Source organism: Fundulus heteroclitus, chromosome 20, assembly GCF_011125445.2.
Source record: "Fundulus heteroclitus isolate FHET01 chromosome 20, MU-UCD_Fhet_4.1, whole genome shotgun sequence".
Taxonomy (NCBI): Eukaryota; Metazoa; Chordata; class Actinopteri; order Cyprinodontiformes; family Fundulidae; genus Fundulus; species Fundulus heteroclitus.
Window position 1 is genome coordinate 39845916 of NC_046380.1, and position 25520 is coordinate 39871435.

The 25520-nt window shown below is 39.7% G+C and overlaps 1 protein-coding gene across 2 annotated transcripts in view; it reads left to right on the top strand.

The window, feature by feature from the left end:
- Window positions 1–25520, top strand: part of LOC105934503 (contactin-4) — a 229955-nt gene that overhangs the window by 35035 nt on the left and 169400 nt on the right. For both annotated transcript variants that reach the window (XM_036152151.1, XM_036152152.1), the window contains exon 2: window positions 19959–20051. The gene's annotated coding sequence lies outside the window, so the exon portion shown is untranslated. The remainder of the gene's footprint in view (window positions 1–19958; window positions 20052–25520) is intronic.

Here is a 25520-nt window from a genome sequence, read left to right on the forward strand (position 1 = left end):
TTTGCCCCGAGCCTCATCGCTGCACCCAATGATTTGCTCCAAAGAAGAAAAAAAAACTAAATTGGCTTTCATATTATCTGCTGTAATATCAAAAGTGCGGCAATATTTCTCTAATTTCTCCCACATTCCTGCTTCCCGTTGTGTTGTTTCTGGATGTTGGTGCTCTTTCCTCTGTTCTATTAAAGATAGTGTGACAAGTTCACTCTCAGGCAATTTTCTGTGTTAAGCCAAGAGCAATCAGCCTGTCTGGCTTTTCGGAAAAATGCTGAAAAACATTAATTTTGTTGCTGCACCCGATAAGTGTTGTGCCATTTTAGTACCTACCTTTCAGACGTCTCAAATGCCCTGTCAGCTGGAACATTGTGTTTTTGTCTTTGCTGCTTTGTTAGATTCAACACCGGAGTGGCACAGTCGATTTACCAGAGGTGCTCTGGGAGGTGGCTGGTGCTGGACGTTTTCCAGTGTGGCAGCTTGGTGGTTATAGTTCGGTCGGTGTTTGTGTTTCTGTCACGACAGGAAGAAAGCCCTGTTCATGTGGGTGGCCAGTGTGAAAGCTCATCATCATTGCAAAATGTAGCTCATCCCTCACTGAACGTCGGGTGGAAGTGTCCCGAACATGATTTCATGCAAAATTTGTGTTTTCTGTAATTATCTTTATTGCTGAGATTCGGTCTTGTATGCCCACTTTGTACAATGTGTGCTGTATGTATGTATATGTATGTATGTATGTATGTATATATATATGTATATATATATATATATACATATATATATATATATATATATATATATATATATATATATATATATATATATATATATATATATATATATTTTTTTTTTTTTTTTTTTTTTTTTTTTAAACATCTCTTATAAAACAAAGTTTATACTGAGCTATCCTAGGTGTACTCTAAAGCTTGTACCTCTGGAAACTCTTTTTTACTAGACACTTTGAAGCTAGTACCGAGACTCTTACTATACTGACCGAATGTGTGGACAGGAACGTCACGGAGTATTGGAGTATCGGAGTATCGTTGACCCGCTGGCACATCTCCATGCTGTAAAAAAAAAACTACTCATACTGTGGGTGCTGATCATGTTATCCCTTCACCGTTTCCGACTGTTTTCAGTTTTATTCGCTTCTTATCCAACTAAATTTGGTACAAAATGGAGCTCTTTGTCTCAGAACCTTTTGTACCAACAATGAGTGGACTCACATATGTCAGGGCGCCGTTTTGTACCCGCTTCCACAAACCATCGAACATATTCGGAACCGCTGTTCCAAAAATAGATCAGTACCACCATCAATGGAAATATAAACAGTTTATGTATGGGTAAAAATAGAAAAAATGTATGTAAAACGGACCAAATTGAAATTAAGTAACATTTGGCTGTTGTTAGTTGTCTCTTGATGTAAATTAACACAAGAAGTCAGAAGTTGTGTTTTCCTTGAGAAGTGGTCTTTTAAAAGTCAGAGGCTTCTTGAAGCAGGGTCCACCATGTTTCCTATCTGTTTTGTGAATTGACTCATTCGCTTTTTGCAGCAATGACTGATAATTCACTGTTAAAAAAGGGGAAACATTAATGGGCAACTGCTGCTGCTTTTAATTATGTATGAGCGCTAGAAACAAACTAATAATGGTCAGTTATTTTAACTGCGTTCTAAAGCTATGTTTAGTGGTAAAACAGACATTTGTCGGATTTAGATAAAACCATTCTCTAGCCTTCCGTAGTTATGACGTGACTGTGTTGTGAAACGATACTAGCTAGTTGATTTCTGTTTGAGACTAAATAACAGGGGTGCCTTTTACAGCGGATGAGGATTTAATGTGGATACCATTACATGTCACTCATTGACCTTCTTCCTCTCACATCTGTAGATCTTTGACATATGTCCCTTTAAGTAAATCCAGCATCATCTGAAGCATGCATCATAAACATTGTGGAATGAGCTACTCAGACAGCATATATACGCCACACATAGGCACCACTGTCCTGAAATCGAAGGGTTAACCCACCGTACTAAAAACTTGAAGGATCTGACAGCTGGGGGACTTGGCTCTGGTGTCTAAGTAATTTAGACAATATTTTTTTGACAGCTAGGGGGCACTCATTTACTGTGTACAGAAATTAGATTTTTCAGCCCAAGAAGTTATTGGGTATCCACATTATCTCTGGAGATTTTGCTGAAAGTCTTAATGTGTTAACATCTTAGTAAGATGGCAGCAGCTGCATTGAAGTGGTTTGTTTTTAAATGTGGTGAGCTGAACGTTTTCAGTTTTGCTAAATTTCTGTTTCGATCATGACACCGACAAGCATGTAACTATGGGGTTTGCAGTTTGGCTTCACCTATACTCTGAGAAGATGTAATTAGTGGCTTTATCAGATGGACTAAATATGCCCTGAAAATGAAATGAGATTATACCTGCAAGTTGTTGTTTCTCAATATGTATTTTATTTCTTTAAGTCAGGTCATGGGTGTCTAAACATTTTGTCACGTGGGCAAAATATGGTGGGATCAAAGGTACTCACGGTTAACAGCTGTTTTATGTTTCAATTGCCTAACAATAAACTAAGCATTCACTCTTTTAAGTACTTAGTCTCAAGTGAAATGAAAGAAAATTCAAAAGGCGGGGTTATTAATTGACATTACTTAGGTTTGTGCCTAACATTTTACGTTGTAAGAAGATTCTAATAATATGTATGGAAATAATTTTTCACTTATTAAAAATAAAAAGTCTCCGTTTGCATCAACCACCTGTGCTATGGGGCACACTCTTTTCTATCATTATTTAATCTCTGTGTGGGGCCACACTCTGGACACCCCTGAATTAGGGGTTCTTCAAATCTACATTTCCTTATATGTGTGACCTCCTTCAGACTGTGTTTGAGGAAACTTAAACAATTACGAGACAATGACAAAGTAGAATGTCTCTTATCAAACCTTCCCGATTCATTGCGGTCCAGTCCAGCTAGGCAGACTGTCTGTGACCCTTTACACAGTGAGACAGCACCCACACCTCTCCCTCTCTCCTGAGCGCTGGACAGGAACAGACGGAGAGTGTGAGCCGTGATAGCGGCAGCAACTTTGAGTGGGGGCCTATCGGAGGCGCGCGGCCTGTGTGAGCTGGATGCGACTCGGAAGACCTGGCCCGCCATTAATCATATTCAAATCAGCATCCCACTGAAAGCCTCCTCTCTGCCTCCCACTTCTCACTGGACCTTATCTTAATGTGGACAGATGAAGCCTCACAGTGTTGTCTGTCACTTCTATAGTTTCTGGAATTACACTCCCATCACTCGCCAGCGACGATGGCACATTTCTTGATGACTTGAAGCTCTGATGCGGGTTGATAAACAGTTCGTCGAATTAATGCGCGAGCAGTGCAGTGTTTAAATGAAAGGCTCTACGCATACTATGCTTTGTTTGAGCTATCTCATTTACAGAAATAAGACATTACGCTTCACTAAAAACTAGCAATAAATCCTTGTTTTTATTGTTGCTGTTCAAACTTTACCCATTCCAGCATCAGTTTGAAGTGACAAGCCATTTTTGATAGATCTATCTCAAATGTACAGCTGTTCAAGGAACTCTTTAATTCCACCGAGAGCAGAGGGAGATCTACGCATGTTTGGAAAGATAAGAATTTCATTATGCTCTCAAGCAGTATGAATATCGAATGGGAATTTGTCTCCGACGGCTTGTCTGTGTCTGCATCTCAATGATATTCTGCACAGCGCCGAGATTTGAAAGTGGTGTTTGCCTGTCGTTCCCGCTCGAAAGACTTGTTGGGAAGAAAACTGCTATTTCAATGAATATTCAGCCGGAGCTGACCTTTGGAGGCTTTGCAGAACTGATCCTGTATGGGCAGATAGCTGCGTCAAAGCGACTCTGTAAGTGTATATAATATGTGGTCTTAATGTAGCATGACTGGGTACAGTCTCAGCCCATTAGCAGCTATAATCTGACACTGTGTACTGATAAATCTTCTTGTTTTTTTCCTTATTTCAGAGAATCATTTATATTCCCTTCTTATAATGCAGAAAATGATGCATTACACGTCATTACTTGATAAATGATTATAAATTCTCACTGACTGATAGAATCCTACTCCCTGACACTCATGCTGATGTTTCATTAATGATGTGTGTATGCATACTATAATACCATCATTGTCTCGGTTCCAAGTACAAATATGATTTGATTAAGCTGTTTATGTTTGTGCAGTAAGCGCTAATTTGTATAATATTTGCATTTCCACGCAAAAGCCCGATGCTGTAATTACTGACCGGCCAGATAAAACAGCTTCTCACCTCGCAGGCTAAAGGAGGAGGTATTTTGCCGTCCTTTTTCTGATATCGATGACAAAATCAGCTTTATGTGGCTACGATTCTGAGTACACACAAGTAAGTTGACTTCGCTTTTTGAAGTATTACGAAGATGCACCCATCAGAGAACATTTCGAAAACCTTTGACCTTCCAAGAATGATAGAATGTTTAGCTGATTGAAATTTCTCTACATGTATGTAAAGCAGTACATTATGTGTGTTTTGGCTGGCAATCAATGTGAGGGTGAAATAATCATATTTGCTCGTGATGAAAATAAACTCTAATTGACGATGTTTGGAAACTCAAAACCGGAAATGTATGGTTGGGATTGCTACTTTTACTGTCAGAACAATTGTTTCCCCTGTCGTTTAAGTCCGAGCAGCAGTAAATATAGGTTTAAAAACACAACTGAATGCAGTTGTGTGCTGTGCAGTGCTCTGAACTAGCCTGTTAATGGAGAAGTTTGGGTTATAGTGCATTATTTGTGTTCATGACTGTGCACGGAGATAGCAGTTTGGCCTAAATGAATGAGAGGAATTTTCAAAACACATTTTATTTTCACAGAATTGAAATAAACACTACAAAGTATAACATCTTAAGCACATATTACTCATCCCTATTTTAATTATAGCTCGTAAAATAAGTATAAATTAAGGAATTTATTAAACAAAGTAGGAAAACTTGGCCATTATTGGGCACAACTCCAACTGTGAAGTGTCAGTTAAGTTTCCCCATGATCCTTGGTATGTGTAGAATATGCCTCAACTGACATTAGTGGGATACATTTGCCACCTTAATTGCATTAGGACTGGAAGCGGTATAAAATAGATTTGCATATGTAGTCTTCAAATTATTAAATACTTGTTGTCCTCACAAGCTGTCACAAAATATTCATATTACGGGCAGATGGGCTAAGCAACAAGAAAAAAACTGATTAGGAATTTGATAGTTTGAAGCGTATTTAGGATCTTATTTAACATAATTACTAACTCTAAAAACTCTGAGTATATCCCCAGAGGAATGAGTAGACCCTTATTTTGATACTGAGATTTCCAAAAGGCTGCCTATATTTCTAAACACATCGACAGAGTTTGAAATCTCCAAAAAAGAAAACAAAACATTTTGTTATCTGTCAAAAGACTCTTTTGCTGATTTAGTAGCAGGCTAAATGAACTGCAGACATCGCTTGACACACAGCTATAGAAGTATTTTCCTTTAAAGAGCTTCTTACTTTGTTGATCTTCCTCTGACTTCGTTTTAAAAAAAAAAAATCTAGGGACAGCTTATTTTTAGTCTTCCAAGTACAGTAACCCCCTTCCACACCAGAGTGTTACTATCACTGCAATGTTTTAACGCCTTGATACAGAACATGACTAGAATAACAATTACATTTTGAGTTTTTAATCAGCCAGTAAGGATCCACAGAGCAACATGGTGCAACTATCATATTTTAATTGGATTTTATCTTGTAAAACTCAATTATAGTACATTTATTTTGGGATGATTTTAAACCTAACTGATTCAGAAATTGAAAGGTAAAGGAGGAAAAAAGGAAGGGAGAAAGGGGAGGCAAAATGTTAAAAGGGAGAGAAGGTGACAAAAAACAGTAATAACATATTTTAATTCTAGTTTTATCAACCCTAGCTGATCACCAGCCAGCTTTATGTCAATGCTGTAGTTTCAACCTAGGAAACACAGACTGTAAGAGATACCACCTCGCAAAATATAACAATAATTGGGATTTCCTCCGGGCTAATGTTAGGAATTTGAAAACCTTTAATGAGTGAGCCACTGGCTTATGCTGCCCTCTGCTCTAACAAAATGCTGTTATTGTTTTGCTGTTAAACTCTAAAGCGGCACAAAGCAACCCTTCCTCACTTTTTTTTTTCCTTTAGCAGCTTTAAAATGATGCAAAAGGAGGGAAATGGAAATTTCATGAGGCTGAAATCCTCTAAGGTGTTGTCAGAAAACTGCACACAGTGCATTTATTTTCTCAAGCGGCTCTGTGATGCTTTACGGGAAAGAGAAGCAGGAGATGTTAATGAGTTCAGCTTTCTCTGGACGCTGCTCCTGTGTACTGCTGCAGTGGGTGTGTAATTTTGCTTTGCCTTTCATTTGTCTGTCATGTGGAAGAAGAATGAATACCTAAAGGGCTGACTAAAAAGCAAATGCTTTTACGGTATATTCCTACTAAGAACATAGACGCTGTACAGAGCATGGAGAGTTCACCCGTTCGCGTTTTGTCGCAAACTCAACCATCAGCTTATTCTAATGGGATTTATGTGCATGACCGACATAAAGTTTCTCGTCGTGATTGTGTTATGGAAGGAATATGATGATGGTTACATGAAATTATGAAAGGTGGGCTTTCAATGAGCCCACTTTACTCTGAAACCTCTGAACAATATTCCGTTCAATCAACAGCCATCAGAAGCCACATTTTACTTTACACTACCTATTAAATGCTTTGTGCAAAATCGCAGTCCTGTTAACTGATCATAGCTGACACAGAACTAGTGAACCTTCAATTTAACCATTACGCATACAATGTTTATGAACACAAATTGGTTTACCTTCGTACAGACGAACATGCAGTAGTTCCCCATCAATCACTGTTGTGCTCATGAGGTCGGTCTGCCGCATACTTTTGGGACAAATTGATTGACAGGTGCCGTCAATTAATTAGTTGTTAGATGTAAAAATGCCGCTGCCCTGTGATGGTTAGAACAATAAGGAACAATCGCCATGTAGACCAAGGTAAACAGCAGATGTGTCAGGGACAAGGTTGTGGAGAGGTAAAAGCAGGGCTAGGTTACAAAGCAATACAGCGCAGTGTAAACATCTCACAGAACTCTGTGTTGATTGTGTAGTGAATAACCAAATGAATAGGAGGCTGGCAGAGGGGAGCTGTCTTTCTAGCTCTTTAAGAAACTGGTGAAAGATACAAAATACCATTCAAACTACAGCACAGACAAGGTCACAAAAGTACAGAAGTATGCGCACATAATCATGCATTAATAAAGTTAACACTTTTAAAAGGAAATTGTGTGAACGTGCGTTGACGTGTTAACTTTGGCAGCCTTAGTTGCAAAGTTTTTTTCTACGCTCATGCTACCAAGCTGCTCTCCATTCACATCAACTCGTGGCTTTCTTTGGTGCCTTACACGCAGTGTGTGATGCATGTGGGCGCTGCGCTGGCACTGCTGCTATGACAGAAGCTCACATTCGCCCCGTTTTCCACCACATCCTTGGATTTACATACCTGGTTTTTTTTGTTGTTCTTGTTTTTTTTTTTTTTTTTACTTGGGTGAAAGGAATCCCTGGTAATTTGTGTGCTTTGTTTTTTCCACTGCAGGCTGTGGAAACATTATTTAAATCTATGCAATAGTAGATAGTTGTTGTTGTTGTTGAAAGCATTTGAGTGTAAACTACTTTAGGTTGCACTTAAACATACTTGAGGTCGGGGATTACAACACAACAATAAACTATTCAAACAGAGATCTGTCCACAATTACTTGCCTGCTGCAAGTTTGGTCCGTCCAATCCATGTTTTTTTTTTTCCCCAGCAAAAGCCTCCTGAATTTATTAATTTATAAATAAATTACCAAATATACATCCGCTGCTCGATTCTCTCCTGTATTGTTGCACTGTAGTCTCTTCCATTGGCATCCGTATGTGTGAGTGACATTAACGCCTGCACATCCAAGCTGTCAAGGGTGTGACTTTGATTGACAGGTATGATTAATGAATCTGATTGGATGAATGACACAAAAAGTGCTGATTGGCCACAGGCACTGCGAAGAATCTTTTAAGTAGTCAGTTTGAGACCTGCATGAAGTCAAATGGAAGCCAAAAGTGTTAACACTTAGATACTCATTTATCCAGCGTACCTCGGCAGCAGTGACGTGCGGTGAGGTTCATAGCTGGTGAGGCACTGACGTCATCAGAATCAGATTTGCAAATAGATGCATAGATTGACAGCAGTTTACAGGTTATGTTTCACTTTTGCATCCTTACACATACAAACTGTAGCTCACAAAACACACATTTCCTTAAAAAAACAAAACAAAATAAATGTTATTACTGTCTTACCTTTACTTATAAATGAAGTCCATGCGTCGCTCCTTCTGCACAAAAACATCCGTCACTTTGCGATAGAAGTCCTCCTTATCTTCCTTCAGTTTTAAAAGTCTCTCTGTCTCAATGGAGATCACTGCCAGGGAAGAAAGCCTTCCTTGATCCGTCCTGTTCCTGCTGTATGTTTTCAGTCTCTTCAGGGCTGAGAATGACCGCTCCACTGACGCTGTAGTAGCTGGCACCGTGAGCACGAGCTGGAGCAACTTTGTCGCCTCAGGAACAGTCACAAGATCCTTCTCGGCCAAAAAGTTGAGAAGCTGTCCAGGAGATTTGCATTCATCCCTCACCGTTTTTGAGGGATGAATGCAAGAGAGGAAAAAAATCACTATCTCTATTATAATCTATCGCTGCACTTGACTTGCTTCCCGAATCGTTTAGCCTAGCTCGCTGTCACTTACTCGGCAGTTGAGGAGTGAACAAGACGAACGTCTGGGATCTTGAGCGCCCCCTGCCATGAGGCAAGAGAACTGCCTGCCTCACCTCGAACCTGTTCTCTGCCGTTTATAATCGCTCATTACACGAAACACGTTATACAAACACAGTTGGTGACAAAAAGCACTGTACATTATATACATAAGCTAAATTATTGGAAATAAGTTCACATATTAAATTTGTTTAAACCATTTTATTGACGCCGTATAGCAACATGCTCTCTCCGCTTAGCAGCCAGCGCAGAGCCAGGGGTTGCGGAATCCAAGGTGAGGCAGAGCTCGCTGCTGTCTCACCGGCATCGCTTCCAAGCATTTGAATGGGAAAATAAGAAAATTCAGCGATTTTGAACAAATAAAAATCGAAATTGGTTAAGCTACATGAAAAATAAATATTTTTTAGTACAAACCACCGGATGAATATAACAATTTAAATTACTTTATGATTATATATTTTCTTTCTTTCCATGATGGCTGGTGAGGCACTGCCTCACCTGCCTCCCCTGACCGCACGTCACTGCTCGTCAGTGAAACATTGCAATTTAAAGACCCTACACAATAGAATAAACACAAAATGGATTGGGAATGTTGAAAAAACAAATTGAAAGTTAGACACTGTCATGGTTTAGTTTTGGTTTCGCTTCTGTTCTCCATTAGTTGTCACTTTTCTTCCTCGTTTGGGTTTTTAGTTATGTTTTTGACTTTATTTTATTGTTAGTTTTCAGTTTCATCGTCCCTTCTCACTCTGCCTTCACTTCACTCCCTCTGCAGTCAGTCGCACCTGTTCGTCATTTTCTAATCAATCAGACTCTTCCCACCTGCTGGTTCCCCTATTTAAACCTCCCTCTGTGCTCATTTCTTTGCAGGGTCCGTAGTCATTCAACACCCACTCCACGCATGTCTGTTTTTGTCTCCTGCATAACTGGTACCCTGCCACCTCTGCTTCTCCTCAAGGTTAGTCCTGCTAGCTGTTTCTGAGAAGATGTAAACTCTGCTAGCTAGTGATGGTGATATGAAGCCTCATGAGGCATTGAACCACTTGAGCCAACTGGTTCGAGAAAGGGTTCATTTCTTGGAGCTTCATGTGCACACGGAACCACCTACTGGCCAGGTGTATAATCACAGCCAGCTGTATCTTTATAGTGTGATGCATTGATTTTTTTGTCTATTATGACTCTTGGGAACTTCACAAAAGGTGTAGGACGAAATCATTTGTCTACATAAATTATGTATACACATATGTGTATAATAAAATATTGTTTGAATGTATTCTCTGTGTGTAATTATTCCCAAAATAGTAGTGTCATGTGATATGGCATGGTGTGTAATAATCAGACCTCTCAACTTTGATAAAAAGTTAAGAGTGAGATTATGCTAATTTTGAGGGCGGGGGGAGGGGGGTTATGGTCAACATTTTCCCCTCAGCAGCAACACTGAAGCACACAGAGGTTCACGCTGCGTCTTTACGCATCATCCAGCTGCTGATATCTCCCTCTTTTCATCTCAATGCACTTCTAGACTGTTACACTTTATAACAATCTCATCACCTTTCACAGCGACAGGTTTCTCAGTCAGTCGCCACACTGACCAAACAAATTTCCATTGCTCTCGTCAGTGCGGTGGTGCGGTGGGCAAATTTTACCCCCGCTGATGGGCAGCGTGCGACGGATAAACAGTGGGGAAAATGCATAACTAAACGGTGATAAAAGCACCTGCCCCGAGGTAAAGGAGGGGGGAAGAGGAGCAAGCGCTGAGGCACAGAAATACGGTGCATGTAGTTAAAAAATGCAGAATTAATAAAAACGAAACTTATAAACAGACCAAGTGGCGTTTTAAACTGCATCTGGTTAGCAGAACTGTTTTATGATCCAGCGTGCAGCCATGACTGGTTCTGAATGAACCGGTCATCTGGCAAACTCTGAGCCACTTCCCGAAGCAGTCACGTGGTACAGCCGGGCAGCGAGGCTTCGGACGTCATCGTTTTCGGCTCCTCCTAAATGAAGCAAGCTTCGATACGCGCTTTACGGAAACGCCCCCTCCATTACTCGACACACGCCTCGGCACATCACGTAACATCACTACTGCTAGCTGTCTCTGAGAAGCTGTGGACTGTTACCCGTCTATGAGAAGCTGTGTTCTCTCTCACCTGCCAGTCAGCTCCTGCATCCTTCACCTCCCACCGCCTGGTAACAAACTCTGGTTCTCCATGTCATCACCATCCACCACCTGCAATAAACTCTCTTAAAACCTACTCTGTGTGTGTGTGCTGTGTCTGGGTTCATCCAAGACAAAATCATGATAGACTCATTTTTTAATATTATTGATTTGATAATTGCTTTTTATTGTTTTTTTGTGTGTGTTTACACTTCTTTAATGCACTTTTGATGCAGGCGGTGCCCTAGCACCTATTGATGAGCTGCCAGTATGTGATAGTAGGGTAAAGCAAGATTGTCAGGTGTTTCACTGAAGCAGAGAACAAACGTACACAGTGTGTGTGTGTGTGTGTGTGTGTGTGTTTGTGTGTGTGTGTGTGTGTGTATACAGCGTTTCCCCTAGCAATTTTGTCTTGGGTGTGGAGGTGACTTTTTTATGGGGGGTGCAAGGATTTACCTTCCATTAATATCACAAAATACAGCTTTATACGAGCAGCCAGCTTCAGTCTCTCCACCTTTCTCTTATTCATCCATCTTTTTGTCTCACTTTTTATGTTCCCGGATGTCTCTATCAAGTAGCTTTAGATGTTATATCTTGAAAGATTTCTTCCTCTCTTCCCCGCTACTGATGGAAAATCTCTTTAAATCTGGATCTGCCAGAGTTTAGAATAACTTTGAGCTAAACTTTATTCAGTGTTTATTTCATTACATGTGGGATCATATGGTCCAGTCATGCGGTCTATCTCACAACAAAATGTATTTTCTGAGAATAAAGCAGCCATTTGTTTTCAGTGATGGTCTCAGGAAGATGGAATTTTGTTTCCAGCAGCTAGACATTTGACAATATGCTACAATCAGAGCAAATATTATTTTTGTAAGACTTCTGGAAATGACCCTGGAGCTGTTTATTTGGTGAGAACCTGCAATCTTGAGTATTAATGTCTGTACATATCGAGTTTAAACAGACACAAATATCATATTTGTATTCGTGATCACCCTCAGTATGTTCAAATAATCACATAAGGTACTAAGAGAGATCAATAAATTTGTCCCTGTCTGCTGCTACTACTACTACTATTACTACTACTACAACTACTACTACTTTATTTATGAAGCACTTTAAAACAACAGCAGCTGTGACAAAGTGCTGTACAGACAATAATAGACATTTAAAATGGAAAAAAACTAAGATTACAGCAGAAATATAAAAAGGAAAAAGAGCAAAAGTCTCCACATTGTTAAAAGCCAAGGAATAAAAATGTGTCTTAAGGTAAGTTTTAAAAGTGGACAATAAAGAGGGCACTTCTAATATGGAAAGGCAAAGCGTTCCATAACTTAGGAGCAGCTCTGTCCCCTCTGAGCTTAAGTTTAGATCTCGGTACCTCCAGGAGCAGCTGGTCAGCTGGCCTGAGGCAACGAGCAGGAGAGTGTGGGTGAAGCAGCTCAGAGAGGTAAGATGGGGTAAGACCATGTCAACTTTTAAAAACAAAATAATCTTAAAATGAACTCTAAAATGCACATGGAGCAAGTGGAGAGAAGCCAGGATAGGGGTGATGTGCTCCCTCCTCCCAACTCCAGTTAAAACATGAGCAGCAGCGCTCTGGACAAACTGTAGAGAGCATCACAGCAATCAAGTCCAGTTATAATAAAGGCATGAATTACTGTTTTGAAATGTTGATTTAAGATAATTGGCTTGCTAGCTGCCTAAGGTGATTTCACCACTGCTCCATCCTAGCCATCTATTTTAAAATCAGTCTATTCTAAAACCCAAGTTTTAAACGGTCTACTTTAAATAAGGTGCCAAGGGGCCCAAATCAACAGGGGATGGTTCACAAGAGCTGCTGGGACAAAATACCATCACTTCTGCTTCCTTGTCAATCTAAAGTTAAAAAGTTTTAAGCTATCCGCGTTTTAATGTCTTCAAGAACCAATAGTAGTGATCAAAAAGGCTTATTTTATAGTGACATGTATATTTGACTGTCGTCAGCAAAAAATGAAAGGAGATCCCATGTTTTCTAAGTATTGAACCCAAAGGAAGCAAATAAAGGGAAAAAAGCAGGGGACTAAGGACTGAGCCTTTGGTCCCCTGCTTTTTTTTCCCTGTTGTAGCGTTGTAACACACTACAACAGAAAAGGACACATTTATCCTGTTGTATACCTTCAAATTCTGTAAGGCGAGCCTTATGTTCCCCCAAAAGAACAGACTCCACCAATGTCTGCACGGCTAGTAGAACTCAGTACTTTAGCGCATCCATCCTCAGAAAGTGCATTCAAGAAACGCAGATATTGTTTTCCAACGCAGGGGGCTAGTGGTCTTGTTGTTGGGGTGCCCCCCTTGGATAATAGTTGGGGAAACGTATATCTATAAACACACACACACACACACACACACACACACACACACACACACACACACACACACACACACACACACACACACACACACACACACACACACACACACACACACACATCTATATATCTATACATACATACATACATACAGTTTTTCATGTATCAGTTATCTGACATAACAGTGATATTTATATCAGATTCTGATACTGGCCAAAATCTTCATATCAGTTCAGCCATAAAGAACACAAATTACATGAATCAAAGTGTAGTTTGCAAACGTCCTTTCATCACAGGGTAAGATTACCTCACCATCAGGGGATAAATGTTCAGTGCTATCTACACAAACTATGAGTGCCTCAAAGTGCTCCAATAATCACAAATTGAAAGCTTTAGAAAGAAAATCCTTTCTCTGGAGCCACTTCAACCATTGCCTACTTTCTGTGGCAGTGGCCTAAATGGGTGCTACTTTTAACATCTATGGGCTGTAATACTCATGCAAATGAATTTTTTTGAGACACTTAAAACTTAAGGCTTAGCTTGGGATCAAACTGTGTCAGTATCAAATTCGTTGATAGCCGGATCGTGAAGTGTTACTTTCTGTAAGCAGTGTGTCTTCATTCATTATTAAAACACAGGGCAGATATCATTGACACAATAGTGTGTCTGGGATATTAGAATAAACCTACAACAGTTCAAGTTCAAGAATCTTTATTATCCCCATTGATTGCGCAGCCAGTAGTAAAAAAAAACAAAGAAAGGGATGTAACAAAACAACATGCACACCAGAATCCCACTATAGTATTTGGAAATCCAGTCACTGTTGCAATAAATTAATTTTTTCATCCTGTTAGTCCTGGGTTTTGGCTGCAGATAGCTGCATCTGAAATGCTCTTTAAACTGCTTTAATTACAAGCCTATACAAAGATATAAATAAGATAATCTTTATTGTCATTAGTGTTACAATAATTACAATTTTGATGAGCCAGAAACCGGCTCTGAATGCACACAGATTTCACATAACATGCAGAGACAAGACATAATATTTCCAAACCTTTTTTATAAGGATTTAGAATAGTACATGATAATGATCTAAAATGATAATTGTTGTTCTTTCAAATGAGGATCATTTCACCGTAGCCATATCTTGGCCACGTTTACGGATGACTGATCTAACCTTCTGTGTGAACTGTCATCACACCTGTCTGATAATTTAAAGGTGTTGTCCTGGGGTAACAAGATATTCACTTTAAACAAGCTGCCTTGTGAGCAAAGGTCACCAGTGCCTCCGTTCTACCAAATCCAATTAGAGGACTGGACGAGCAAGGGAATTTAAAACAAGCAGGACCTGCTTTCAAACTCCTTAATGCACAGTCTAAGAGCACTGCTTTGACAGACGAGGGTCCTTAGAGGAGGGGTGGTTGTAGTGTGATTTGGTTAGAAGACGTGTATGTCCTGAACCAATGAAGTTTATCAATTCTGATCCACTTTGTAGCTAGCAATCTTTTGTAACTTTTATTTTTTTTAGCATGTTGTTCTTTCTCTAACCTTTCTTCATGTTTCATTTGATTTATCCTCCTACCAAATACCCAAACTACCTGTGATAAGCTCAGCATCCTCCTGCAGGACTATTTGGGTAATGTCTATAGTTCGGCTCTGAATTCCAAAGAGAGGAACCACAGCGGTCCAACATTTGCGGCAGACTAACACAGCCAGTACCACTCTGGACTAGAGGGTGACTGGAAATAATGTTGTGCAGAGATTGGCTGTCCACTGAGAAAAGGGTTCTTCAGAAGTGCAGATCCTGGGACCAAGTCAGGTTCATAGAGTGGTGGCCCAACAGGAACCAGGCTAAGGGTGAGGCGTCTTATATGTTTTTTCTGAGGTTTTCTGAGACATCAAGGGCTTCCTTCATATGAACTAATTTCCTTTACTCCTTCAGACTTTCCTTAATGTTAAGAGATGTATTCAAAAATTTAAAACATACCGAAAAAACATGATTTTAGATACATAAAGCGATACATTAATATTTCTGACTTTGTCTATATTCCTGACAAAGCTAAATCAGCTTATTATACTCTGGATGCCCATTTCCAATTCCCTTGAGTTTTCCTTCAAACTGTTGGATTTTACATTTGGTTAGATTTTTAAGTTAAATAACCATTGACTACTTAAATAAAATATATTGGTGTTATTACTGAATATATTATTTCTGATTACTGAAATATTATTATTATTATTTTTATTGACTAGATCTAATAAATGTCAATATTTTAATTGTGAAAATAAATAATGTATACTTTAACATCATTTTCCTCCCATTCATGTTTTTAAAATATGCATCAGGCCTCACTGATTAAGTAAAAAATTGAATGCAATTTTCATTAAAAGAATAATACATTTAATACAGTTAATTTATTATTATATATGTCTGCACATTAATATAATTATATAACTTTCTCAATTGCTAGACCAATGATTTATGAAGTGATATCCATTCTCTAGTGGAATGGTATAATATAAAATCAACAATATTAAAGAGATAAAATCTTTCTCAACACCCTAATTAGTTTATCAGGGTCGGCCTTCATCTCTCCTATATTTAACGTCTTCGAGCTGTATTCTTTAGTCAGAATAATAATATGTGAAATTAGACCATGTTTCTAACTGCCCTGAAATAGGTAAAAATTAAAAAAACAAAACAAAAGAAAAACAAAGAAAAAAACAGCATGATATGCACCACTGCCCAAGAGAAATGAGCTCAGTTTCTCACTAAACTGTAATGCCTTTTTTACTTACCTCCACATGCTCGTGTAGGTTTGATATTGAGTTTTTCAATGCAGATAGTTTGATCTTGTTAGGCAAACAGTGTTTACGTTTCATTATAAGGGTATTGTGTTTTTTGTACTTCAAATTTAAACTGAGCTCTTAGGTATTACTATGGGGTTTTCTCCTTTTTCTTGGTACAACTTCAGCTGTAGTTGATGTGGTTATGCTAGCACCACTAACATCCTATTGATGTGGCTCATGTTGAAACCTTAACACTCTGACCTCAAACCCTGAGGATGGATTACTGCCATTGCTTGTGTTTTTTTTTTTTTTTTTTTGGTTGTTTGTTTTGTCATTTTTATTTTTATTTTTTTTACTGAGTTAGGATCAGGATCTGATTTAAAATGTAATAGAGTACACAAACACAAACACACACACACATTTATTTATATATATATATAATTATTAACACTTATTGAGTTGTTGGGCTTTCTAAAAGGTTGAATTATGTTTAAAGCCAGCACAGAAGTGTCACAAGTATATTAATTTATACTGGTTGGCATTCCTGCTGTCAACATGTCAATTGCATGCTCCTTCAAATCTTGTGACATCTGTGGCATTGTGCTGTGTGATAAAACTGCACCTTTCAGAGTGGCCATTTATTGTGGGCAGTAATCATGGTGTCTAATCAGCATCTTGATATGGCACACCTGTGAGGTGGGATGGATTATCTCAGCAAAGGAAAAGTGCTCACTATCACAGATTTAGACTGGTTTGTGAACAATATTTGAGGGAAATGGTAATATTGTGTATATGGAAAAAGTTTTAGATCTTTGAGTTCATAAGAAATGGGAGCAAAACCAAAAGTGTTGCGTTTATATTTTAGTTGAGTGTAGTAATCAGAAAATACACTGGTATGTCAGTATGGATAGCACATTTTATAAGATGTAAGAACAAACAATTTAAATTGAGTTAAGTTTCAGATTTGATGAAGAGCCTGGTAAATAAAATGTACAAGTATTACTGTGGATCCTCTGTTAGGTTTGGGTCTTTGATCTGAAACCAGATGTCAAACTCCAGTCTGCGAGGGCTGGGATCCTGCAACTTTTAGATGCTTCTCTAAAAACACTAAATTGCTTCGTTAGCATGCAGTTACATTTTAGAGAGTCCTGGTAATGAGATACTTATTTTATCTAATACTTTTGCACAATAACTGCCATTATTAAAATATCCATCGCTTTGAACCCATTTAACATGTGCCATTGTTAGACTGGTGGAACACCTTCAGTTTCTTGAAATTAGACATGAGTTTTTTACCGCTGGGGTATTTCACCAGGAAACTGCAACAAAGGGGAAAATTTCCCAAATAATGCTCAAAGAATAAGTCTGTTGTAAAGCAGCGGTGTGAAGCAACCCCTTTTTCACTCCTTGACTGATGCCTGGCAACGTGTGGGTGATTGACATTACAGTTTTTTTTTACTAGAAAAAGCTTTGATTCTTGTTTGGAGGCAGGCTGTTTCACTCCAATAAGTCCTGCCGTCGAACTAATTGGGCTTAGTGTGACACTTGGAGTTGTTCAGCGGGCTCTGACAGGCACGAGAAAACCATCGCTGGTACAGCTGCATGCGCTTTAATAAAAACATATGTTGGCTGGCATCATAGGCTGTCACACTGAGACTAAAAAATAGACTCACAGTGTTCTGTCTTTGACAGGAAGCAGCTGATAAGTTTAAATTGTGTTATATTCACACATTAAGTTTTTTTTAAAAACACTCATTCTTAACAGGTTATTTTTAGATGAGTAGCTTAGATGTTCAACTATTCAATAAAACACAAGACCAAACACAAAGGACATACTATGAGTGCAGTGGGACGTTTTTATAATACCTGCCAAGATTGTAGTCACAGTTGTGTAAATATCAGGGGGCCATACAACAGCCTGTTTGATATAACTTTTAAAATTGGGGAAAAACTCAAGTATCTGTCCCTAATTTTGTTTATCAGTGCAGGGTTGTAAGGGTGCTGGTGCCTATCTCCAGAGGTGGGTTACACTCTGGGCAGATCACCAGTCCATCACAGGAACAGGCAACAAACAGTAATGGACATACACATTCAGATTTAGTTAGAGAGACCGGTTACCCTAACTGTCATGTTTTTTGACTGTGGGAGAAAGTTGGAGTTCCCAGAGAGAATCCATGTATGCACAAACGTACACTCCATGCAGAATGACCCCCTGGCTGGGAATTCAACCTAGGACCTTCTTGTTGCAAGGCAGCAGTGCTATCAACTGCAGCCCCAAACTCAAGTAATACTATATAAATAAGCAGTTTAAGCTATTTATAGTTTATAAGAAGTTATTTTGCATTGGGAAGAAGGTTTTCCCGGTTTAAACCTCTAACATTTACTTTGGTGTCCTGACTGTTGAATTGAAAGCAGCCATTCCAGTGTACAGACGGTAGTCATCAAGTCAGAGCAACTGGTGACATTCCCAGGTCTAGCCATCCAAGCAAGTTCACCATGAAGACAGACTGCTAGATGCTAAAAGAAGTCTCCAAAACCCCTAATATATAGTCACACAACCTGCAGCAGGTTCTTGCTGCTGTTGATACGACAGTGCATGCTCAGTCCGAAAGAAAATGCAAATGTTTACATTCCATTGAAGGTGTGCAAGGAGAAATCTTTATTTTCAAAGAAAAACATGACAGCTTGGCTGAATTTTGCCAGATACAGTGTAGAGAACTACCAGCATTTATGGAACAATGTTCTTGGAGTTGAACTGAATTTGAGAATAAGAACCAACCTGTTTGACATAAATCAAATATGGCATTTCAGGGAAAGAATATCACATCAGTAGTGAAGTGGGGAGCTGGAGGTATCATGGTTAGGTGATGCAGCTCACCGTCCCAGTATCTACCATGATGTATAACAGAAGATGCTTTAGTAAAATGTCAGAGTATCTGTAAAATAAATGAAAGCTGAAGCAGAACTAGAGCCTACAATACCACAATGACCAGAAGCATGCCTGTAAATCAACCAAGCACTGGCTGAGAATTCAGAGATGGAAAGCTTTGGCTGGGTTAAATCCTTAGATCTTAATCTCACACAGATGTTGAGGGGACACATGACACAAGCTTTACATGCAAGGAAGCCCTCAAAAATCTCACCTAATCTAATCTAAAAGTAAGGAGTGGGACAAAGCTACAAACATACAGGTGGCATGCAGGTGGAATGAAACACTTGATGCCCTGCTGATCTCCCCCTTGACTGGTCGTATTTAGCTCATTCACTAAATAAGACCAGTCAAGGTGGTGCAAACTAAAGCACTTTAGTGCTTTAGTTTGCACAGATGGTACCAAGCTCTGTTCATCTAGTAAGCCAAATTCTAACACTCCCATCCTCCTCTCTCACGTCCTGCCTATCCAAAATAAAGTCTTGGTTCAGGGTACTCAGCTACACTGAGGTGAGACCGCTAATGATCTGAAGGCAGCTGGTTCTACAGTAACTAAAAATACTGCCAAGAATTCTGCTGTCACTGCCATGTAGGTTGTCCCATCCAAACTTGTGCATTTATGGGTCTGAGCATGAGAAAATGAAGCTCACTTCAGAACAGCAGGTCCTGTTTAATGTTTGAAATATGTGCGTTGCTTCTGATGTGCCTCCATCTTTACATTGTGTGTAGATTGGGATGAAAGGCGTAGAATTCCGGATTCTGCTGATTCTACTGCAAGGTACGTTCTTTTTGCAGCAATGTCACCAACTCATTTTCTTTATTTTTTTTCTATATTTAAGGATCACCCAACCCTCTGGGGGATAACAACTCAACGCTCTTTAGGCTGAAGAATATTTTGGGTGACAGTCCAAGCCTTTCAAAGCATCATCAGGGTGAGTTAAAAAGAATCTTCTATAATAGCTGGTGATCAGATTGTGTATGCTAGAGAGACAGATGTGTAAGAATCCATGCTGGTTTACCCAAGGAGGCTTGTCTTTTTACGTCATTAAAACATTGCAAGTGTGATGGCGGAATAACACATTGATCCAGAATTCCAGAAGTTGAATCTGGTTTCAAACACTCAAACACTGCGTATGGCTCTTCTGCCTAAATATACAAACTTTAGATAAAATGACGGATAAAATAAACGGAATGTACATTTATGTGTATGCACAGCCATTTCTTTGTGAAAAGAAAAGAAAAATGGAGGATTGCAATTCTGCAAAATTGCTTATTTAGTTTCAGCTACAGCTGTGTAGCTGACTAATCAGGCTGGAAGGTGTTCATTGTGTTCATCACAGAGTCAGCCCTGGGGGGAGAAACTGTCTTGCTGGCAGCAACACCGCTCTGAAGTGCTGACCTGAAGAAGAAGGTGTAAACAGCTTGTGTTCACGATGTGTGGGGTCTACAGATACATTAGCTGCCCTTCTTCCGACCCTAGACCTACAGGTTTACCCCCAAGGATCCTTTCTGCAGATACAATTGTTCGTTGTAGTTTGGGGCGTGTCCTGGTTAGTGGGTGAGCTAAATCACACAGTGATGAATGTCCCAGGAGAGACTGAATAATGGCAGTGTAGAAGATGACCAGCAGCTCCTGTGGAGAGTAGTGCTTCTTGATTTACTGGAGAAAGTGGGGTCCCTGCTGGGATGAGTTCTGAACAGTGTCTACGTGGGAGGAACAGCTCTGGTCCTAAGAAAGGACAGTTCCTATAGGAGCCGGAGGAAGAGGGTGTTCTCTGGAATTCCTTCGTCATCTCAAAAGTTTTAAGTGGGTGAAGCTCAAGGTGGTTCTGACAGCACCCAATGGACCAGCCAGTCGCCCTCCTGTCTGGATGCAGACTCGCTGTCCTGGACTTAGACCAACGGCAGTGGCGTAATCTGCAAACTTGAGGAGGTTTCATAAACAGCAGAGGTGTAGTCCTCGGTATACAGAGAGAAGAGGTGTGGCCAGAGAGTATCTCAGGAAGAGACGCTCCCCAGCCTTCCCTGCTGCTGCTGGTCAGTCAGAAAAAAAATGGTTATCTCCTAACAGTTGGAGACTGGCATTGTTAGCTGGTTAAGCTTCTGGTGGAGGATGTTTGGGTTGATGGTGTTGAAGGCCGGGCTGAAATCCACAAACAGGAATGTGGCGTATGTCCCTGCCTGGTCGAAGTGGTGCACAGTGAAGTGTAGTCCTGTTGATTGCATCATCTGCTGACCCGTCCTCCAAACTGCTTTATCTGTAAAGAGTAATGGACAAAAACCCTTCCTGCGATTTGACCGACTTCAATAAAAGGTCTTATCAGTGCATTGGCAAATATTTCTCCACCAGTCATCCTGTGCTTGGGGAATAAATGGTCATTTTACTCAATGTTAGGCAAATCAATGTCTACCTCTTATGTAATGTGTTTTTTTTTTCTTTGTGCTGTCTCCCTCCAATAAAATTGACCTACCATAAACATTAGAGACCTCCTCTCTTTGTAACTGAGCAAACTTGCAAAATGAAGAAGGAATCGACACATTATCTTTCCTGATGTATATAACCGATTTTTTAATCAGTAATAAGCTTTGTGTTTCTGTACTGATGTGTTTGGCTGGACCCTCTCCCTCGTCCGCATTGCTCTGACTGGCTCAACCTTCTCATCCAGCACCGCAGACCCTCACACTGTGAATCATATCTGGTTTTCTCTGCTGTGAGATTGATCCCAGGCTGTGAAAGGGAAACTTGCCAGCTTTACATAATTGGATTTCAAAAGATTGCTTCTCTGTTTGAGACCTGCATCAATTTCTCTACCTATTAGAGGGAGTGAGCTAAATCTTATTGTCATTGCAATTGTCTTTTATTGAAGCTTTGCATTAAAGGTGTGCATCCTACATGTCACGCTCACTCACTTCACATCTCCCCATTTCACCAAACCGGCATGCCGCTGCAGGCAAATGTTGACTTAATGAAGCTGTTTTATATTATTGTCATTTTAACAGTCAAATTAAGTCAAATTTTGAGTCAAATTAAGTTGCGATCAGCAGGTAAACCTGTACGCACCAATGAGATCACAATAACAAACCAATATAATTTCTCTGCACTTTGCAACACAGAGAGCTGTAGATCATCCCCTGCTTCTGTGTGACTGCTGAGATCTGTCTCAGTCCAGGACCGCTGCTGGCTCCAAACGCCCCGTCCACCGGACAAAAAGCTTTGCATGCTGATTTCCATTTCGCTGCGCTTCCCTAGCAGCAGCGGCGGCGGCGGCTGTGTGGTCATGTCCTGACGAGTGGCTTAACAAACCGTCCCGTAGTCACTTCCTCACCTTCTGCGTCTTCCTATTACTGAATGCTAAATGTTTGTCCGCATGCAGAGTGGAACCTCAGCATTTAATTGGCTGCTGTGATGGATCTAGACAGCGTTTATTAGAGAACATTTGCTGGGGGTGGCGGAGTGCTTGCAGTATACTGCTGTCATGGTTTCTTGCAAACAGCTGGAAAGGTATTTCTGTGCATATTTTAATTGGGGCATTTTAAAATTGCAAATTTTTACGGCAAAAATCCTGAGTGGGGATTACCATGGTTTGATATATTGAGACCATAGTAACTAGCGTGAGTTCTGACACCTGCCGTCATTTTTACAATCCCGCAGAGCTAGTGCAAAATACAGCACACTCTTTATGGCGTTAAAAAGTTTTGCACCTAGATTCACTAAAGCAGTACAGTTAGACAATATAGTATAACTGTGGAGTTGTTACTTATTGAATATGGCAGCTGGGAACTCTTGCAGTTACAGCACAACGTTTCAGGATCAATGGAGATGTTTTTAAAAGGATCATCGTGAGTTAACAGTGCTTGGAGTTACAGCAGGTTGATGTTTATCTGCCATTACTTTTTGATTTTGAAGTATTTTTTTTTTTTTGCATAAGTTGTGGATTCCAGAAGTGAAATCGTCTTCTGATGTTTCTGTCATTTCTGACATTCTTCTTGGTGGTGCAACTTGCAAACGTGTGTATAACTCTCTAACTTTTCCCCACTTAGTCAAGTTATGGTTGCAAACATTCTTGTCATTAATTGGGATTTTATGTGATATACCAGCACAAAGTAGGGGGTGGGGTGGGGGGTGTATTTAGGTTAATTTGCAGTGTTTGTTGTCTGCCACATATAACAATTTGCATCTAGGCAAAAAAAAAAGTTTTCTTATCATCTGACACCTTTCTGATGTTTGCTTTGTCCCCTATTAAGCTTGTGAAACACAGCTAAGGAAACTTATAATGGCTTTCTCTTATGGATTAATCTCCCAACGTATAGATGTTTGGAGACCATTGATAAAAACATTTCCAATTGATATAACGTGACTGTTAAAAGTTATCTTGTGTTATTTGGTTGCCTGATTGCACATTCTGTGAGGAGCCGTATGCGCAACATTTTTTCTTTGCTTCAGTGTGGTTGTGCCCTAATGGCCGGTTTTTGTATTATGCATTTAATAGTTCTACGCATTTAACATGAGTTCTAGAGCTGAGTTGTTTTTTGGGGGTGTTTTTGGGGCAGGTTTTACGTTTGGGCTGTAAACTATCAGTATAGTGTCGTGTCCACTCAACTCAAAACTCAGACATTGTCATAAACGTAAGCTCTGATGTCAGGCTGAACACGGACTGAAGTAAACATTCATAGTAGGAGATGTAACTTCAGCAGCTAGAGCGCACAACTGATCAGAGCAAAGCAGTAGGCTATTCCCTTCTGCCTGCAACTAGTAAGCCACAATTCTTCCATTTGGCTGAGTTACTTCTTGGTTCTGCTCCATGTGCTCCCTTGCTGCCGTGGTGAACCCTACCATCATGAATGTTTTCTACAGTGTTGGTTTCAGTGCTCACGTTTCCAACAGAAACTAGGCGCTGGCGACTTCTCGCTCTCGTTTGCTCCATTGTCACTTCTTGTATTTGATTCTTGTACTTGTTTGGAAATAAGTCTGGATAGCCAAGCAACATTGAGCAAGACATGTTTCTGTAAGCTACAGTTGTATGACTCAGCGACCCACCCCTCTCTAGCTGTAATTGGCTAGCACGCTGCGTTTCATCGTTGATTTGGTTGGTTGAATTGCATGATTGACATATCAAAGATAGAATCAATAGAAATGTGGTCACTCTGAGGTAAAACAACAACAAAACAAAACCCCACTTCCAGCCCAGGGCGTGCACGACTGGCTCTGTGGGCGCCCATACGTCACTAATACGTCAAATGATTTGGTGAATTACTGCCACCCAGTGGTGGGAAAAAGAACAATACAACTATGTGTAAAGTTAAATTAGCATTTAATTAGATAATTTGCTATGTTTCATATAACATACAAGCATGTGTGGTGGTGTTTGAGTGCTTTTGGCCTTGTATTTAATTATTTGACTAATAAACTTGAATTGACTTCACATATGGTTTAACTTATAACTGATCTTCACTGTTAACATGATCGGGTTTCATACACCCCAAGGTGTTGGTCTGATAGTAGACCTTGAATGTATAGATTATTCACCATCATGTTCACTGAACCAGTTAATCACAACTCTTAACATGTGAAACGGTGCATTGGATTCAGAAAACAGCTCCTTGTCGTCTCTCTACAGAATTAATTTTTGACCACAATATTTAAGCCCATTAGGGTTTTTCTTACACAGTTTTAGCAAGACTTGTAGAAACCCCAGATATACTCATTTCCTGTAATATTTCAACCGGCCGTTCTGGATAGTCTTGCAGCAGTCAAAGAGACAGGCATCTAATTTTTCCCATTTAATTATCAGATTTTTTTTAAAGCTGGTGATGTGCATTTGCATAATATCATGCACTGCTATGACATGTTTTGCTGATTTAATAAATCCACATCTGCTTCAAGAGGCCGTGCTGTTGAAATATGTTATGGATGTTAGGGAACTGTCACATTGATTTAAAAAAAATCTACCACTGAACCAGATGAAAGCTTGTATGTTTCTGATGTTTTAGTGTAGATTAAAGGGGTCTAGTCATGTATTTTGGCAATAACATTTAACACAAAAACATATATACATCTTAAAAAAACAAAACAATATATGCCAAGCATATACTGATAGTGTTTACTTGGTCCTTTTTGAGCCTGAAAAGAACTTTGCACTGGGCATGATCACAAACATCATTATGACATCTGCTGGCAGTACCCAACTATGAGAATGCAAGATGGCAACAATTGAAGCAGCCACTGTAAGAGCCAGTAGACCATCCTGCAATCCTTCGCAGTAAAGTGACAGCTTTGCATATATATGTGTATGCTATATGTGCAACAACTAAGATAGCTGGTCAAATGTCCCATGTTCAGCCCCTAATTTACTGCTAAATCACTTCAGCATGTTTGTGAAAAAAAAATTCAAAGTGTTACA